Genomic DNA, 20804 nt, shown 5'->3' on the forward strand with positions numbered 1-20804 from the left:
CCTTCTATTAACCTGACTTTAATTATCAATTGGTGTTACAAATAGCTCATATGAAAAGCTAAAACCCTACCAAATGATGTTTAATGCATTGAAATGAATTATTTCACTTTGATTTATCATTTTATCATTTAATCAGAAAGGTCCAATTTTGGCAATACAAAAGTTTTGTCGCCTGTACAGAAATTGAACAAATTTACTGCAAATCCAAAAATATGTCAGCAAATTAAGTAGTGGTGCTGTGAGATCCAAATTGAATATCTTGTATGGCTTCCATGAGCTTGAAGGACCTGCATCCATGCGGTTTGGCGAGAATTCATACAATTTAATGATGAAGTAATCAGGAATAGCAAAGAAAGCAGTCTTGCATGCATCCCAGAGTTCATCAATATTCTTTGGTTTCGTCTTCCATGCTTCCTCTCTCATCCTACCCCACACATGCTCAATGATGTTCTGGTGACTGGGCTGGCCAATCCTGAAGCATCTTGATCTTCTTCGCCTTGAGGAACTGTGATGTGGAGATGGAAGTATGTGATGGAGCACCATCCTGCTGCAGAATTTGGCCTCTTTTATGGTTGGGAATATAAAAGCTAGCTAATATTTCTTGGTATTTCAGACTATTGATGTTGCCTTCATCCTGCAGATCTCTCGTACACCCCCATACTGGATATAACCCCAGACCATGATTTTTCCTCCACCAAACTTCACTGTTTTCTTGGTGAATCTTGGATCCATGCGGCTGCCGTAGGTCTTCTGCAATATTTGCGGTGACTGTGGTGTAATTCAACAGAAGATTCATCTGAAAAATCCACCTTCTGCCACTTTTCCGGCGTCCATCCTATTAGCAGGCTTTGGGCCTTGGCAAATGCACACGGTTTTTCAATTGTCTTTAGTTTAGTGCTGGCTTCTGGGCACTGATTCAACCAGTTGATTCAAACTGTTCTGTTTTGACACTGGGACTTCAGGTGACCAGGTCTTGTGGAGCTCTGCTGCAGGTGGAAAATGGGCTGGCCTTGGATTTTAAAGCCAACAAATGGTCCTCTCGAGCAGTTGAAGGTTGTCTGCGTCATCAGCAGTGGATCTGGTCTTCAGCATCTTTAGTCTCAGGGTGAATCTTTAGGGCATGTTTGCAGAGGTCTAGCTGCAGTTGATGTGAAGGTCTAGTGTACTGGGCTTCTTGTTATACACACCTAATTGATTCATTATTAGTCACAGGTGAAGCTCATATTTCAGCGGCTCTTGAGGTCAATTTGTACACAAGCGAGAAGACTTTTGTCATGGACTGTAGTGTCTCGGCCACTGGCCACGCCCTTCTATACCCAGACTAATTCTGTGGTCAGAATTGGTGTGCAACATTCCTAATTTATAGATATGTGCAATGTATATTGCAGGGCAATGGTAAAACTTATATTATTTTAAGACACTCGCTTTCCAATTGTACTGGATGTGTGGGCTGGTGGATTTTGTATAATTGTGTCAGTTGTGAACAGGGCTGCAACAACACATCGATTAAATCGATAAAAATCAATTAGTTGGCAACGAGTTGGCAACGAATTTCATAATCAACCAAAAAAGGAGAGGAGGGCGTTTATAAGACCTATTCCCTGACGCCGCCAGTGGAAGCAGGAAGCAGTGGTCTGTGCACGTGATCAACACTACAACGTGTTACGTGTGCTTTTTTTACACGCCAAAGCAGACAACGCAGACAACCTGGTCCACAGCGTGCTCTGTTTTAGCAGGCGCCTGTTCTGACCCGCCCGTTTCTCCTCCCACGACTAAACAGCACGGCGAGCTGGAGAGGACAGGTGAGGTGAGGTGAGGTGCCCGGAGTTCGTACTTCACAGCTGTCTCCAGATTATTTGGCAGCGCATAATGAACTGCGTGGCTGTTTGAAAGTGGATTTTTCACGATTTATTTGCATGTTTACATTCCAGTTAAAGCTGTGACGTTCTTGAATAATTTTTATCACCCTCCACTGATGTCCACAGTCAAGTGAGGAACAAAGTCCTCACATACTTTGGAGAGAAGAGCCTTGCCAAGGAAAAAAAAACCATTACCTGTGGTGGAAGGCTAACAATGAAAGATATGAAAGATGTACCATCCCCACACACATCTGTTTTTGAAAAAGGGTTCAATATTAATGCTTTTCTTTTCACATGGTGCGCACAATGAAATGTGTCGTCTGCTTTTCACCATCACCCTTGGTGAGCAGGTGGGCATCCATGACAGGCGCCAAGGGAGCAGTGTGTGGGGACAGGTACTTTGCTCAGTGGCACCTTTGCGAACCGGCAACCTTCTGATTCCTTGACCACCACTGCCCCCACTGCCCCCTGTTTTCCTGTACATGTTTACCTGTTTCCTAGTTTTTACATGGGTTATTTATTCAGTGCACGGATGCATTGCCACCGTTCCCCTGCTACTATAGGACTGTCCCTTTGTCACCCGAGAGACGGGTTACAATAGCATAACAATCCAGCAGTGGGTGTATATCTATTAATACAGATAATGGCTGAATAGGAGGTACAAGCGTGGGCACAGGCACAATGATTTATGCTGCATGTGGGCCAATGGGATTTTATGCAGATTTTTGGGGTACGGTTGTCTATTAACATGAACTTTGAAAATGCAAGACGCTGGTCAAGACAGTCCAAATGTATATTTGGCTTGTGTATTTAACCCTGTTATGATTTTTCAGACTTCATGACCAGATTTATGATTCAAATAGGGTTATACTGTAATGTAGACCTTGCTTATTTAGCCTAAAAGCATGCTTTACGATGCTTTTAGACCATGGTGATATTTGTATAGATCTCTGGCATTATTATATAATTACTGTGCGAAATGGGAAGAAGATCAGACTAAACGCAGGATGCTCAATGGTTGACTGCAACATTGAGATAAATGTACCAGTGCTCATGGGGTAGTGCATGACTTCATAATGAGGACTGTGCCCCCCACCTAGTGGTGTGACCTGGTAGTGCAATGTTTAATTATAGCGTTGGCTTTGAGAGATAGTAGTGTAATAGTGCCTCATTACCCACATTTACCCACATTATTGGTTGCAGGTTTGTTGCAAGGCCTGCAGAGGTGTTGGTTTAATCTGCATTAACTGTTGCATTTGTGAAATCCTGGAGCGCTGAGAAGTTTATGCCACAAACTACTTCCTTTTAACATGTGTGCCTTTTGCTGAGGTTTGAACAGAAGTCACCTGTTTTTGTTGGATATATTTGTGTAGAGAGGTATTATTTCTTTCTGCGAGTGTGTCTGTGTTCGGAAGTGGAGCTTCTTCTCTGGTGTGTGAGTTTGATGTGGTGCTAATTAACTCTATTTTGGGGTCATTTGGTGGTTTGGGTGTTGTGCCACAATTAGCTCGACTCAACTGGTTGGTCACCGCTGGAATCCTCTCTCTGTCCACAGAACAGGCCAGCTGCTGTCAGGGTTCCCCACCCACGGCCCAGCCTCCAGCATGCTCCAACCCCGCCCTGATGAACGCTCCCTGGGTGAGAGAGAGGCTCCAAGTTATCCATGGCCACGCTGGGGCTAGCTGCCCCCGACCCATGTCCATCACCACGGCCATTATTCATTCACTGAATATGTGACATCGACACAGCCTGCCGCGTCATGGCTTATTTCATCCATCCATCATAATTATCAGTGTTCCAGATATTGGAACATAAAAAAGGCCTCCGCCGACACCCCATCCCTGCTTTTCAGTGTTGGATTATGATAGGTGGGGACAAAGTCCCTTCTCCATCCTCCTCACCATAGGACACACACCTCTGCCACGCTCATCTCTGTCAGGCTGCGGTTTACGCCGTTCTCATTCCAAACCTGCTGCAGTCTGGCATTCACTTCCAGCAGGGGGCAGCATCATGTGTCTTTGTCTAGATTAGAATCATGGCCATTTGCAGTGTGGAGAGATTTCTGTTGGTATAAAAATTAAGGATGATAGAGCCATTTTTCACAACTGTCATAAATGTGATGCATGAGCACCAGGCTTTAAGACACCATTATTTTTTTCCCATTATTATGCAGTATTAATCGTACGGATGGATATGGATAAAATCTTCTGCTGTGAACTTTATCCAGGATAAAATGGGATTACCCGTCATTTTCAATCTTGTAGAGATGGCCCTGTGCTACCCATCTATTGGCACCTGAAAAATGAATTACATTTATGGAAATGCTGTGCTTTTTTTCCCCTTCATTTTCTGTCAATCAATCAACAATCAGAGCTTCTCATGCTATACCAGATCCTTTTTTTTTTTTTAGAACGTCCTATGACTTTTACAATTTTTTCTAGCAGTCCTGTGATCAAGACTGTTTTTAGATTCTTACAGTTTATATTTGAGAGGTTAACAGGCGGTTTCATGTGTTTTGGCAAATTATTATTTTTGGCTGAAGTTAGATATCTGGCAACGTTGGGGCACAGCACACTTAATCATTTTATACAAATATTTTTCATTTGACACTCTAGACAAAAATAGGCTGATATGTTACAAACTTTCAGAGAGTTGATGTGTCCATAATAATTGATCTATATAAAGTGATCTTGCGGTATGTGGCCCTCAGGCTGCAAGTTTGACACCCCTATCTTCCGTCGTAGTGTTAACTTTTCCCAAATACCCAAGAAGGTTCTAAGAGATTGTCAGTAAAGTTTGCTGTAATTGGCTGATCCCAACATAAGCCATCCATGGATCAGGTTCACCAGCTCTACTGTATGTTACATGAAACATTAATATTTATAATATGAAACTATAATAACATTTTTTGTATTGTGTACATCTTGCCATTTTACTTCAGTGGGTGCGGTGTTCTGATTGGTGGTTTATGTTGTTTTCCCTCTGCCTGTTCCTATGTCTGTTTGTCGCTCTGCCCCCTTTTTCTGGCCTTTTCTCCCTTCCTCTGTTCAGTATCGGTACCAGGATGAAGGACTCACCCCCCCCAAAAGAACACAACTACCCCTCGACTGACCAATGAGGTCCGGGAGCCCGAGTTAGTACACGTGTCCGAGAAGAACCTGTCTGAAATTGAGAATGTCCATGGCTACGTGTCCCACTCTCACATTTCCCCACTCAAGGTCAGTGCAGAGTCCGCCGCCGAGGTTCCCCTACCCCGCACCATGAGTGACTGTCGCCGTGGTGTCCTCTATCCTGCTCCTCTTTTCTGTCTTTTATCGCCGCCGCCCGCCACAAGTATGGTTCTCTCTCTCTGATTCATCGCTCTTCTGTCTCTCATCACTGCTCAAGCCATAGGGTTTTGGTGTCATGAGTCCCCTTGTTATCCACTCTTGAGCCTCTTTTCAGGAAGCCAATAAATCACTCTGCAGCTTCCTGGTTGGGACACTCTGAATCATGTTATGCCATCATATTTTTATGTATTTGTTTAAATGCAAGTGCACCTGTTTTGAGACATTCAGAACTGTTCTGGAACAATTATTGCACACCATTTACCTTTAACACATGAAAATAATGAATTTCCATAAACGGCAGAGCTTAATGTGGTTAAGTTAATGTGTTTATAATGTTATCATGAACAAGACTACCATTAATTCAATGATTTAACATTCAACATACTAATGTGCTGGATAAATGTGATCTGCAGATGACTTAATTATTTGGGATTATTTAGATGTAAAACAGAAGCAAAAAGATCCATAAGTGGTTTCAGTATGGCAGGTTCAAAGGGTCCCAACAGGATATATGTTAATATAAATATATGTGTTTACCTGATTGGCCTGAATATAAGAAGTTGTGTCTTCTTATATTGTGGTGGCAAACCTAGTGGGTAACACACTCGCCTATGAACCTGAAGACCCAGTCTCAAACCCCACTTACTATTGTGTCCTTGAGCAAGATACTTAACCCTGAGTGTCTCCAGGATGGGGGGACAATCCCTGTAACTACTGATTTGTAAGTCGCTCTGATAAATGCTGTAAATGTTAATGTGTTGTCTCACCTTCATTGGAAACGTTAAGAAATGCAATACCAGTAGATGGCGCCAAATATTTAAATAGGTTTTAATTAGTCTTAAAATGTAAAGCCTTATGTGTGTGTTATATTCCATAAGCTTTATAAACAAAACAAACCAAAAAAAATGACAACAAACATTTTTGCTACATCTTTTTTAAAGAAAATTATTGCCATATTTTAAAAAATTGGTTGGTGCATGCAGGGTTTTTATTATTATTATTATTAGTTATTCATTATTTTTTATGTTCAAACCAGGCACCTAATTAGTATAATTATTTAGAATCAACCTGGGCACTCCTGCTCTTTTTTTTTCCCCCAAGTGCAGTTTATGTGATGGACACTAGGTGGTGCTAAATTCTCAGTGTCAATACCCACTGCAGCTTGATTTTATTACAGTATTGAATCCATACACATTCGACACAAAGTCAAAATTCATTTAATTCTTTCATTTTATTCTTTATTTTATTATTCTTGTTCTGCTGCTTAAATTCGAATTGTGAGTTGAAATGCATGTCACTTGTGCAGCCAGAATCTGCTGTGACCTTGCACTGATACCTTGGGAAATCAGTGGATCACAGGAGGCGACTCTAGATTCACCTTGAGCCCTTTAAAGCTTCAGATTTATGGGATGCTTTTCTCAATGCCAGGGTTATGTGGGGAATGATGATTTTTCTGATCTGCCATTTAGTCTTTCACTCCAGGAAGCTACAAAATCTCATTGACATATTTACTTTGAAATATTAGAATTTAATCCGTCACACTTGGCAGAATGTTAACGTGAAGTACTTTGTCAAATGTCTTCTCTTCTTGCTTTATTACATAAATGGTTTAGCTCTGTAGCTCTAAATCAATGAGTCTAAATGAACTCAATTAAGTGCTTCAGGTTTAATTATTGTGCTTGGCAATCTTCACATTAAAAAGCTGTGCTATATCTATCAAACATTTTTCTGCTGATGTGTAGAAAAGGAGACTTCAGGAGTTGAGTGTAGAGACACTGTGCTGCTCTTTTATGTCTTCACACCGCAGTATAGAGGCTATACCGGCTAGAGGAATAATATGTCCTCCCCACATATCCCTCAGACATGGATGTTCTAGAATGTATAATATATATTATATTTTAATATATAAAATTTGCTATTTAGTCCCTCTTATTATACAAGGCAGCAGGGCTCAGTGGTCCGTGGTTGGTTTTCAGACACGCCATGAACACCTCAAAATCCATCTTCCACGCCCAGCATAAGAAGTTAGGAGATATTTACATGTCATTTAAAAGGAAATGTTTAAAATTTGTTCTTAAAAGGAGGTATTTTTGGGTGGACAAAATGGCACCCCAATCAATAAATTAGATTTTTACAGTGACAAAACTGAACCCCAAACAGTACCACTTGATTAAGTGTGGACATCTTCTTCCGATGTGGACAAAAGCAAGGTTTAAACACAAACTGAGTGAAGCTGAGGGTGGCGTCACAGTACCCACTTCTCCCAAAGTGTGACTCATGCACACTATCAGTCCCCGACTGGCACCATGGCCATGACAGGAGGGTTAGAGGTTAAAGGTGAACTAACTCTTCATGATCATCACTGTGGTGATTCCACTGGGTTGCCTTCTCCAGAGTCACTTGTGCATTCATGTCCGTGGCCAACAGTGCACAAGCACACGTCCCAGTGCGTAGTAGAAACTGTAACCACCAATCAGCAGTTAAATAAAGCAGTTAAATAAACATTTCATCTCACATTTTGATTCATTTTAACAGAGTCACTTACATTCAAGTGCAGTCTCTTAGGCAGAAAGTGATGCATTTTCTGTACAACAGCTGACTAAACAAAGGCTGGCATGACCGGGCTGGATTTTGTGGTGTTACATGCCTGATCAATCTTCAGGAAGGATTAAAAGAAACTGAATCAGGACATTAGATCTTACATACTGTACAGGCCAAAAGTTTGGACACACCTTCTCATCCAATATGTTTTCTTTATGACCATTTTCATGACCATATATGTGCACATATTTACACACAGAAGGTTGGTCTCTCACAAGATAGAGATGACAACTTTTTAAAACCAAATCGCATGCTGCTTTTCACATTCTATTTTTCATTTGTATGAATGTTACAGTCTACACCAACGTGTGTCAGTCTGTCCGTACAGTGATATGATTGTCAAACCAAGTGCAAACACTAGAAAGATGGCCCATTGTTAGCAGTCAACAGATTTATAAAGAGCACAGAATGGATGTTTCAGTTATCTGTTCATGAACTACATAAATACTGATAATTATGGCTTTTACCTCAACTTTACTACCACATTATTTGTCTACACCTGCACTGTAATCCATAGCATCTCTTGGCTTATTGCTTTAGTAATATCCATAAAATGAATTTTTAGTGGTGTATTGTGAAGAAGCCTGATCAGGACAGAGTCTCTACCTGAATACCAGGGTATGCTGTGGTGTGGTCGCCCTGGCAAGATTGTTGGACAGGGTCTCCATGTATAACCACAGGCTTTACTAGCAGCTTCCTCACCCAAGCCTGACTCCTCCCTCCCGTCGTCATTCAGCTCACCCACTCCAACCTGTCCTCTCTCTCTGTCTCGCTCCTCTCCTCGCCGTCATGGCGCATGCAGTGTGATTGGCCCTCATCCCCTCGTACCTCGCTCATATCTACCATTTTTTTAAACTCCGCTGTATACTTACTGGTGATGCTATGTTTTATTTCTCACCTGCAGCCTGCACTGGTTACCCGTTTTGATCTTACATACCCGGGCGTGACCGCGGCAAACTACCTGGCAAGTTTATTTGCTTTTATTTTCTTCGCTTTGGGTTAGAAAATGTCTTTTTCCCCCACACCACACAGTGCCCATGATTTACCTCTCAGTTTTGACTTATGCAACGGAGGCTGTGGTGGTTCTTGATGAAATTTTCATGCAGATTTGCACAGTTCACTTCACCATCTAACCTGAAGTTGTGAAGTTTTTGTGTGTGTGTCTGTGCGTGATTCCTCTTCCTTCTGTACAATTTAGAGGGGATTTAACAAGCCTGTCCTAATCTGACACTATTCACTCTGGTTTTCTCACTGTGTGTGTCTGTGTGTGCTGCTGAGGTTGTGGTTGTCAAATAAGCATCTCACAGCTTGTAATTTATACGTTGCTAATTCGATTCAACTGTAGTAGCTTAAAAATATGTTGTGAGTTACTCATGTGCAACAGTGTGAAAGTGGCGGGTTTCTGCTGCGATCTAAACAGTGGAGCAAAAAAACGCCAGTGTTGAGCAGGACTCCATTAGCAGTCAGAGTGGGCATGGTGAGACGGCGGGTGTCGGCCACTCGCCCTTCAGCTGGGCGTGTCTCGTGACATGGGCACAGCTTTGATGTGACGGTGCCCTCTGAACCCTTTTCTCTTCCAATTCCCCCAGTGCTGACAGGTAAACAGGCTCTCTGTGACAGGACGGGTGGCATGTCAGACACCGAGCACTTACACACACACACACACAAACACACACACCATTTCCTCAACACCTTCCAGCTCGGATGCTCTGATTAAATAACTATTGACTTTCTCTGGCTGTATTTTCCAGCTTTCATAGGTCCTTGTGGGATCCAGAGAAAGTGGGTGTCAATCATTTATGCAGAAGGAGAGCAAGAGAGCGAGAGACAAGCAGGGATGTGAATTACACCGAGAGAACTTTTGTTACACATTAGTCAAGCACAAGGACTCACAATTTGCTATCTGCCTTCTAGCCATGGGAGTTTGTGTGAAAAATGGCTTTAATACGTTGCCGTAATTGCACTGCCTACATGACATTAGTGGGACTAAGAAGCTGAATGCATATTGTTCATCTGGACAGTATGAGAATGAAATGGGCCTTTATTGATCCGTGTATTGATTCATCTCATGCGATACTAATTATGTCAGCCCTCCCAATCCCTCATCTGTCCCAAAAAATGTGCCCTTCATCATTCAACCACGCCAAACTTAAAATAAAAATGTGCGGTTAATGAAGAGCGAGTTTTGGCAGGTGAGCAAGGTTTGTCTGAGGAATCATTGAGATTCAGCAGCCCACCGTCGTCCTGGCGAAGAGCAGGAATGACGCTGGGTCTCGACATTCTCCATCTCAGCTCCCTGGTGAAATAATTACCCTGAAAATTTCCTCCAGAACAGTGTGGGGTGCCTTGATTAGACCATTCTATTGATTGTCAGAAATGACAGCAGTCTAACTAGACTGGCAACTGCAGATAAAGAGAGGGGGGAAGATCAAAGTAAAAATAGATGCAATTTTAATCCTGACCATTTAGCTTTTATAGGATGTGCACGCCATACGGGAACTAATTGCTTCCAGCAATCTTTTTTCATAATATATAGAGCATATATAGAGCCACTCTTTGTACTTGCTTGTATGTCTGATTGTAAGGAGTGTTCATTCACAAGCTAAATTTAGACTCTTTTATCCTTTCATAGCTTTAATATTTACTTCCCCTTATATATACCCTTATGTGATTATTGTGTTATCGTCAAAAATTCACCCTTTCTATCAGTTAAATAAATAGAAACTGTAGTATTTTTGCACTGTGCTGTTGTTTTTTGGGGTGTTGTTTTTTTTTGTAATATGTTGACTGTTAAAGTTGTAAATCAAGCTATGCGAACCACGCTGGAGAAAATTTGCCAGTTGCTGTTGGTGGGGTTTTAGTCTTGATGAATTTTGCCTCAACAGAAATATATTTATTAAAGCACAGATAGGACTGACAGCCACCAAGTGAGAGTGAATTTAACATGATAAATGAGGGCCATGCTCTATCTAGGATTTGAGTGAAAGCCTAATAGCTTTCCTGTGTAAAGATATACCCATGCACCGTGCCAACAAGGTGTCAGACATAGCAAACTGTCTCTTCTCTACTGACACAATTGAGCCTGAGCGAATGGCGGCATGACAGCATTTTTTTAGGTGTCACATAAAAGATGACAAATGCCATACACGCTTCTCAATTTTCTGCAGGCTTTCCATGGATCCTTAAAAGGTCTTTGTGGTTTTAAATTGGATTTTCAAAATTAAGGCCTTAAATATCATTAAAAATTATTAGTAATCCTTGGTCGGCCTGCCCAGATGGTCCCGCCCACGAGACTATAGCTCTTGACATCCAGACATTTACATTTATAGCATTTATCAGACGCCCTTATCCAGAGCGACTTACAATCAGTAGTTACAGGGACAGTTTTACCCACTAGGCTACTACCACCCTACGTGTGCTAACTTCAGCATGGTCTGTGATGATGCCGTTATTCTGTTAATTAAATTAATGGCTTGACTCAGTGCTTCATCTTGAGTGGTTCCTGCAATTTTCCCAGGATTGGTAGAATCCGCTGTCGCTGTGCTGTCTGGATGTCTAGAGCTGTGGTCCCGTGCGAGGGAGCAGCTGGGCGAGCCGGCCAATGGCAATACTCGCTGCATGGTCAGTCATTATAACATTACCTTGCACACACTACTTTTTCTAAGCACACATATTGCTTCTACACACATTCACATCATTTTTTGTGCATGTTACATTTTTGAAGGATGTGTGTATGTGTGGGGAAAAAAAGTAGTGAATGTATGTAGATGCTTGAGAAAGTGGTGTATGTGCAACTATTTTTTCTATGTAGATACTTGAGGAAAAGTGGTGTATTCATGAGGAAAAATGGTGTAGATGTAAGCTTCTTATGTAGATACTTGAGGAAAAGTGGTGTATGTGCAAGGTTTTTATGTAGAATCATGAGAAAGTGGTGTATGTGCTTTTTAATAAATAAATGTTTTTGCTCTGGTTATATTTTTGTTTCACATTACGTTCGGTCAAATGTAGATAAAAAATAACTATAAAAATCTGTTTTTGAAAAAAATCTTACTGATTGATTTATTATTTATTTGTATGAAGCTGCAATATTGAAAAATAACATTTGCAGTGATGTAAGGATTTCGTAATTATTAATTTTAAGCCATTTATCACATCACATATCGCAATATTGATCTCAGTAATCACAATATGACTTTTTTTCCTGAAAATATCATAGTTGCCCCCTTGGAAGGAAAAGTAACATATCAAATAATATATTTGTATATTATATTATATTATATTATATTATATATTTCTTAAGAGAAAATGCTATTTATATTGTATTTTTTGAAGAGCATCTGGCCCTCACAGTTTCTGCCGAGAAAAACTCTCTCCCCTGGACTAATGCAGTTTATGACCCCAATGAAAGGTCTTAAATTTGATGAAAGTGGCCTTTAAAAAAGGTCTTAAATTTTGCTTAAACCTGCAGAACCCTTGTTTCTGCCTCATACTTTTATTTTATTTGCAGAGATGCTGGATTCACAGAAATGTGTCTTTAAAACAATTTGTGTTGATGCTCTAAAAAATATGTTTGAATAATACAAATCCAGAAGTCTCCAGCAGCTTGAGCAGTGCTGCACACTTTTGTAGCAGCCACTTTTCCTTAGTCATGGTTCAATCTTTAGTTCAGTCTCTTTCTTTGGTACTATCTCGTATTTTCTATGTTACTCGGTGAGAAATAACAAATGATTTGAAGGTCACCAAAAACATACGAAATCAGGACACATTACTGTTTGCCATAATCGTTCTGAAAACGTCTTGATGTCACCTTGACAGAAGTAAAATGTGTCTTGTGACAGCAGGTGTTCTAAAAGGATAAAAAAAACAGCACTGAATTTGCAGGTACTATTTTGTAACCTTGACTTTTTTTTTGTTGAGACTTCTGTTTTTGAGAGACCGTCATCCATTAAGTGTTCCTCACTATGTGCTGTTGAATGTTTAAAATGGAGTGGGGTGTTAACCGTAGCATCCAGGGGGAAAAATAGTGGCCTAAAGGGTAAGGAAACAGACCTGTAGCAGACCCATAATAGGAAGGTTGCCGGTTCGAATCCTGAAGGTGCCTCTGTTCCCACATGCTGCTCCCCAGGCTGCTAATTGCTCAAGAAGGTTTCATGAATGTTGATGGGCTAAAAGCAGAGGACACATTTCGTTGTGTCACCGTGTGCTGTGCTTCAGAATGACAATCACTTCAATTTCACTTTCACTCATGAAAATTATACTTTGTGTGATTATTGAACATTAATATAAGGTCCCCCAGTCTGTCTATGGTCATGCAGTGGCTAGAAATGGTGATAAGTTTAAAGAGTGCTTTGGCCACTCTTGAAGCACAGAGTAGCTTTTATGAAACATGACAGTGTACCTCCAAATTCAGTGCTGTTTTTTTGATCCTATTAGAACACCTGCTGTCACAAGACACATTTTAATTCTGTCAAGGTGACGTCAAGACGTTTTCAGAACGATTATTGCACAATCGGAACGATTATGGAATTTGTCCCCTTATGTTGTCATAAGGGGAAAGGTTCTCATCCTTCTATAGACCGCTCTCTTCCTCGTCCCGCCTCTCTCCTCCTCATTAGGATTAGGATTTAATTAGGATTTAAAGCTACAGACACTGAAACGTCGCATCCTGGAGAAATGTCATTGTGGGACTGGATCAAAGTGGCTGTAGTTCTGCACCATGGTTGAATTTTGGAAAGAGACTTCAGATACAGTATTAGGGGACCAATATAAAAGAAAGAAACAGAATAGAGGACCTTTAAACATTTATATACTGAGGAGGAGGAGGGGTTTTTCCTTTCTCCTCTGAATACAGCGTGATGCCGGATATATGCCATGTGAAATGAGGTCCTGGCTCAGTCTAACAGCACTTATCATTGTAATTTTGCTCCATTGTAAACAGAGTTAAATGTGTGGGGTTAACAGGGCTCGCTAAATTGCAGGGGTCTCCCTGTTAAAAGCCACTGATTCACTGCCCGTCTGATCATGCGGATGCAGCTGTCTCTGTGGAGGTGGACTGTGCGGGGACACGTCACGTTTTGACACTCGGGGCGCTGATTACTGACAGCGCGGCGAGAGTGTTTGTAACACGTCCTGCTGCGGCTTGCCAGGTGGTGCATAAAATGCTGGAACCGATGCCCCCTCCCAGACTCTTCATGCCACAGATACTTGGAATCTGCTCCTGTTGTGTGTGAGGCTGTTTTATACTATTAGTCAAGCGTATGGAGTCACCTTTTCATTTATGGATCTTGCATTTTTCTCATAAGAGAACAAAAATGAAGACACTGGACTGTGAAATAACACACGTGAGCTTCTGTAATGAACTAAAAACAATAGCAAACAAGGTAAAAAGTTTGTGTCTCTCTAAATCAGGGAGCTTTTGCTGTGATGGCAGCATTTCACACCATTCTCTCCACCACCTTAAATTAGACAACGGGGACGGTTTCCAACAGTCCTGAAGGTTTATCCTGAACACCTTCTTATCGTTCACTCATGTTAATCAGCCGCTCATCAAGCGGCTTTTGATGATGATGATAGTGAACAAAGCAGCTATGAATGTTTCTTGCATTGGATTCTTCAAAATGGCTGCCATCTAAATCACCACAGGGTAGGTGTGTCCAAACTGACTACAATTTGACTAAAACTGTATATTTGAGAGTCAGTGCTGGCCGTGCACATGCCACATTTCCCAGTGTAAAATGAATTGGAAGTACCAGAGAATGTATCTAGCAACCATGCCTGCCAGACCTCCTGCTGTACTTAACATAGAGGGAATTTCAGGACTGGGGAGAGCGCCTGAAGTTCCTCCCCATCAAGCGAGATTGCAGAAAATCTACCTGAAATCATCCCGCGCTGCCAGCTGATACCAGGAAAGTCTCTCTCAGGCAGGGATAAGTCATCCACAGAAATCGATTTGCTATTAATGCGTAAGTGCTTATGTGTGTCTGTTATGTGAAACAGTCAGATATCCTGTAAGGGTCACAATTTAAGAACCTTCTGTAGCAAAAACTGCCTTTTACTCAGTCCTGTTTTAGCGAATGCCTAATTTGGCAGTATGCATGCCGCAAATGATGGGCTGTGTCCTTTCTTCACGCTGTGCATGTGCTGCTGTTGTGTAAGAAAGCTGCAGACGTTGCTGAGAGTTGCCTGCTGGGAGCCAACAGACGGGCCACTTTGATGTGCGGCTTCCCTGAACCTCTGACCTTTTGCAGCTCATGCTGCTGCTTGCCTCCTGCTGACTGCCGATGGCGCTCATATACTGTATGTCGAAAACGCCCCTTAAACCAGGCGCCTGTTAATGGCTTGTGAGTCTCAATTACAACAATCAGAGCCGAGGACTCATTTCATGCTGCGCATGCCGCACACATCACACGGTTTTCAGGGAATGCCGTTATTTACTGTGTGTATTATGGCGGAACGTTAAAACCACTGACATCTCATTACCCTTGACCATCTCCCAAAATACCTACAAAGGTTGCATGAGTGTTTAACAGGGAAAGAGATGCATCATGGGAAGAGAATAATGCTCTCAGTAATCAGTAAAAGATATCAGTCATTCCCTTTCAGGTCTCTGCACTAGTGTGGTGTGGCGGTCTGTGACACCATTGATTGTGAATTGTGGTGTATAGCAGGTCAAGGTCATGAAGCAGGTCAATAATTGAACCTCAGCTGATGGAGCGCCTCATAACTGTAGCATTTGAGTATGGATGTGGATAGAAATGGCTACCCATTAGCCGGAGATGGTGGTGACAGTCGAATCTGAGGCTAAGCCTCGCTGTCCACATGCACTAATCCTGATGGCTTTGTGTGGGATGTGTGTGGGGTCTGTTGTGTAACCTGCTGCTTTTGTAGAAGCTCTGCTGGAACATCTCCTAATCTGCGGATACAACCTGTTGCGCGCACAGCCAGCCTGGGAGGCCTGGCCCTGCCAATACATTATTATTTGATATATTGTGATGTGGGCGTGGCATGGTGCTGAATGGCATTTCACCCGCCACTTAGATGGTTCACATTAATTTAACAGTTTCATTCACGTAGAGCCTGGTTCATTTAACCCTTCAGCTGGTGCAAAGTCTGTAACAACTGGTAGTTGCTGAATTATTCATGGGTTGTTTTGGAAATCAGGGTGATGGTCTCTCATTGTTATGAGTAAAATGTATTATTAAATTTGAACATGCATCCTTCCTTGAATAATAAAATGATGTTATCAGTACAGCACCAACTTGTTTGGATGTGCAGCTGCGTTTGGGAATGCAAATGCCGAACGACCTTCATTAGGTGGCCCAGGCCAAGGATAACAGGGCAAGGTGTGTGGACGCTCTCCTCCTGGGGAAGTCTGCTGCTTGTTTACCAGCATGGCCTCGCCTTCCGTGTTTCCAGCACTCCAGATGGCCACCGAGTACTCTCCAACTCTCAGAGACATTAAAGATTTAACTCATGCTGCCTGAACTGCATGGAAAGCTGGTGTGTTTAAGTAATAAAATGCCTTTTTTTGTCAATAATGAAAATTCTTTAGCTGGACAGATTTAGGACAGATTAAGAGAACCTCTGGACTAATTAAATTGGTGCAGCATAATTTAAATGGCCAGTGTAATAATGAACAACTCATTATATTTCAGTCGTTATAATTTGTCAATTTGTATTGTTTTTATGAATTATGGCCACTAAAGTTGAACATATTATATATTCTGTAAGCCCCTACTGTTGCTTTATTTTGTTTAATTAGTGTCATGATTTTTTTGTGATTTATATGACAATATGAGGAACAGAAGTTGACTTTGTACTTTCTACACCCTCATCATATATCAATTAGGAGATCTGTCTGAAAGGTACGTGTATGAATGATGATATGAAGTCTGGTGGTGTTGTGTTTCGGTGCTTTTTAGGACACCCTAATAAGATACTTAGTAACCCAGGCATGTCTGCAATGGAATTGAGTTGGTGCTAATTAGTTAGGTATTAAACTGATTTCTGAATCTGAAATTGGGCCTATAACAAGCAATTATTCTAATTAGTTTCTCATTTGTATCAATATAAATGGGCAGGATCATATCCTAGGGATAATTTCCTGTTTATGGAACAGATATGGGTGGCAGTAAATGCTCTTATGTTTTTGGTTGTTATAATTGGTCTAGCAAACATTGATTTTGTTATTCAGTTGAAATATTTCATTGGTACCTGCTTATATATTACTGTTTTTTATTTTGGATTTATGTGAACATGAACACCCAGACAATGTCACATGTGCCACATCCATTCCTACATTAAATGGACTTCATAAAAACATTATATTTTGTACAAATACATTTTTCATGAAAAATGTGAATTCCATTTAATTACAATGGCCAAGTACTGAATGAGGACGATTTAATAATGAACTGAGTGAGAATGTTCTTTGTTCCTGAAGAATCAGAATACTTGTATGCCCATCTGCATTCATATCTGTCCTCAGTAAAGATTATTGTCTTTACTTCCTTAAGACATTTATGGGACACGTGGTAAATATGGAGAGGAGGTAAGAGCACTGCACAGCCTTTGGAAAATTTAAATTGTATTATAAGCGTGCTAAATCAATAGAAACTTTTAGGATGCAGTGAGGACTCTTGTGCCTGATGCAATACCTTGAATGATCACACAGCACACACTGAGTGGAGTAAACTCCGCCCCCCCCCACAATTACAAAAGCAACCATAAATCGGTCTGACCTGGCACCAGTGTAGATGTCCAGCAGCCATGTACTGAGAATTGTATTTTCAGTAAGATCTATATCTACATCCAGATCCAGAGTCCATATCAGATTTTAGAACTTTAGTGAAAAATATTTCTGAAAAAGCTATGGATCCACTCAAGACCGTTGCCAAGTCTGGCCATCATCTTAAATTAATATAAACAATAGCAGGTGTGAAATTTTGCTGCATTCCAGGGGGTTTTATACAAAGTTCTGTCTAAAGAACATCAGTGCATCTGAATGCCTTTCAGACGAAATCATTCAGCAGGGAAGCACCGCTACAACACAGACGTTAAAAGGTTTTTACTTGGTTCAGTGTACGATTCAACATCACCATGCATTACTGTTAGTGAGCAGTGGGCAGCCATCAATGGCACCCGGGGAGCAGTGTGTTGGGACGCTGTGGCACCTTGGCGGTTTGGAATTTGAACCCGCAGCCTTCCAGGTGTGAGGCCACTTCCATAAGTGCTAGGCCAGCACTGCCTGATAGATATTTTATGATATTAGTGCTATGTAATGGTAACAATAATGGTATGTAGCTTCCTTATGGAGAGTGGTCATAGTGGATAAATGATTATGTTGCCTCTGCTGCTAAAAGATATTATGCTTGTTTCCTAAGATATTATTTCATCTAAAACTGGATATTCAGTTACAGGGATAATTTGTTAAAATAAATTGACCATACACTACCAGTCAACAGTCTTGGCACACCTACTTTGTGGTGGTTATGGCGTCATTTTGAAGAATCTAATGCAAGAAGCATATTTAGTATTTTTTGTGTTTGATGAATCTGTTTTTTTTACCTTCATGAATCATTTTACCTTCATGGCTGCTTTGTTCACTAGTGTCATCCTCAAAAGCTGCTTGATGAGCTGCTGATTAAAATGAGTGAATGATAAAAAAGTGTTCAGGATAAACCTTCAGGACCCTTGGAAACTGCCCCCATTGTCCAACTTGGTGGAGAAGAAAAGAGTTTACCTCATAACCTCATGTGCGTTTCATACATGTGACTTCGTACTGTGCGCCTCATACTCTGTGACTTCGGTTGTGTTCTATAATGTCATAAATGAGTAGGTGCATCCAAACCTTTGACTGGTGTTATCGATAAGTTAATCGTAGTGCTTTTTACAAAAAAAAGCACATAACTTGACCCCAGCCCCTAGTGAAAAGGTAACAGTAGCAATGAAATATCCCATTAACAAAAGTAAGAAGACAAATTGAGAGGAACCAAGACTCAGAAAAGGGACACCATTCTCCGGTTATGTCAGGTTATAGGGTAGTGTGAACTACATCAATCCAGGAGTCCCGTTCCTGTGCTGCAGAGGAGCCTACTGTGGTCATTGATTGGTCCTGGGAATAGATTCTCCTGCTGGTAGTCCACTGTGGTTAATCCATCAATTCCAAGCAGGTGTCAGCAGATGATTGGTTTTGAGCTAAGCCTCGGTCTGATGAACATGAGCAGATGTGGGCAGGGGAATTCTGGGAAGCTGAGGATATTTCATGCGTCTGGTGACCACAAAGATGCCCTCCGGATTAAATTTACCATCCACATGAGAGTGGAGCTTGAGAGATAAATAAAAGGATACTAACTGTTGCTGAATATAACATTCATTTAATAGAAGATTGTTTGATTTTATAACACGGCATGATGAATTTATTTTTTGTTTGAAAGTTTGAAATAATAATTTATCAGACCTATTTTAGCCTCAGCAGATTGTGTTTAATGATCTCTCTGCCTCTTCAATCTATTTTTTTCGTTGTTGTTACATCTCATTATTTCTCTGTCTAAATCAACACGAACATTGTCCATGCTTCAGTGTCAGGGAGACAGGCACTGAAGAATTTATGTTTCCCTGTTTCACTGTGACAAAATTTTGAAAGGTTTTGTAGATCAGATAAGCATATGATCCATTGTGGCAGTAGTCAAGTCTGGATCAATAACATCTAATATCATGGTAGTAGTGAGGCTCACTGTGAGACAGAAGGATTCGCTAAATCCCCAGGCCTAAGTCCACTGCCTGTCATGGGTCACCCTTGCGTGTGTATATATTTTTCCTCGTAGCTTTCTGAGTAGGGTTGCAAAATTCCCAGAATTTTCAAAGATGGAAACTTTCCATGGGAATTAATGGGAATAAACGGGAATAAACGGGAATTAATGGGAATTTATGGGAATAAACTGGGAATTTTCAAAATTGAAGGTTGGCTCTTCTTAGGGAACTTAAATATAATTGAGCAAAGTATATTTTAGCATAATATTGACAAAAACAAACAAATGCAATTCAAATACACATGAATATCCATGCCATTCCTTAATCACATGTACAGAGCACATGCTTGCTGCATGGCTATTGAGACCACCTACTGGCACTGTGCATGCCTCCATCACATGTGCACATGGACCACACTTTTGAGCCTGAAGGACAAAGAGCATTGAAGGCACACATTTGAGCCTGTGGACTTAACAAGTGAGGTAAGTTGGTGGGAAAGAGTATCTAGCAGTCAGAAAATCCTCAAACCTATTGCAGCAGCAATAGCGAAGATAGAGGGGGATGGTGCCATCTTGTCAGATGTCCAGTGCCTTTTTGCAGAACTCAAAGAAGAAATCCAGACAATTCTGCCCACTTTCCTACTACTGAAAGCAGAGGAAACGGCTGTGGTCAAGTCATTGGAACAGCGGAGGGAGTTCTGCATGAAGCCAGTGCATGCAGCAGCATACATGCTGGACCCCAAATATGACAAGGGCATACTTTCTGGGGAAGAGATCAATGGTGCCTTTACTGTCATTACTGCCATGTCTGACTACCTGGGTCTCGATAAAGGCAAAGTTCTAGGCAGTTTGGCAAAGTATCAAACAAAGCAAGGCCTTTGGAAAGGGGATGGAATATGGCAGTCATGCCAGCACATATCTGCAGCCACCTGGTGGAAGGGACTATGTGAATCTGAGGCCCTTGCACCTGTAGCCTCCATCCTCCTCCAAATCCCACCATCATCATCAACTGGTCACTGTTTGGGAACACCCACACAAAGGTTCGCAACAGGCTCACAAATGTGAGAGTGGAAAAGCTGGTCGGCATTCGGGCAAACCTACGGCTCTTTGAGCCTGACACAGAGCCATCCTCAACAAGGATGGAAAGTGACACTGAAGAGGAAGACTCAGAGTTGGATGCTGAGGAAGTGGACATGTTGTTGGATGATGATGAGGTCCAGGAAGAGTCTATTGACTGAGCAAAAATGAGAGAAGAGGATTGCTTG

General features: G+C 41.4%; 1 protein-coding gene and 1 long non-coding RNA gene across 26 annotated transcripts in view; both read left to right on the plus strand.

The window, feature by feature from the left end:
- Window positions 1-4947, plus strand: part of LOC114792045 (uncharacterized) — a 47774-nt gene extending 42827 nt beyond the window's left edge. Inside the window, exons 2-3 of the long non-coding RNA XR_003750083.1 lie at window positions 3415-3497; window positions 4911-4947. This is a non-coding gene — a long non-coding RNA (uncharacterized LOC114792045). The remainder of the gene's footprint in view (window positions 1-3414; window positions 3498-4910) is intronic.
- Window positions 1-20804, plus strand: part of dlg2 (discs, large homolog 2 (Drosophila)) — a 255544-nt gene that overhangs the window by 65876 nt on the left and 168864 nt on the right. The gene's annotated exons all lie outside the window — the stretch shown is intronic.

The sequence above is a fragment of the Denticeps clupeoides genome, chromosome 6, assembly GCF_900700375.1.
Source record: "Denticeps clupeoides chromosome 6, fDenClu1.1, whole genome shotgun sequence".
In the NCBI taxonomy this organism is placed as follows: domain Eukaryota; kingdom Metazoa; phylum Chordata; class Actinopteri; order Clupeiformes; family Denticipitidae; genus Denticeps; species Denticeps clupeoides.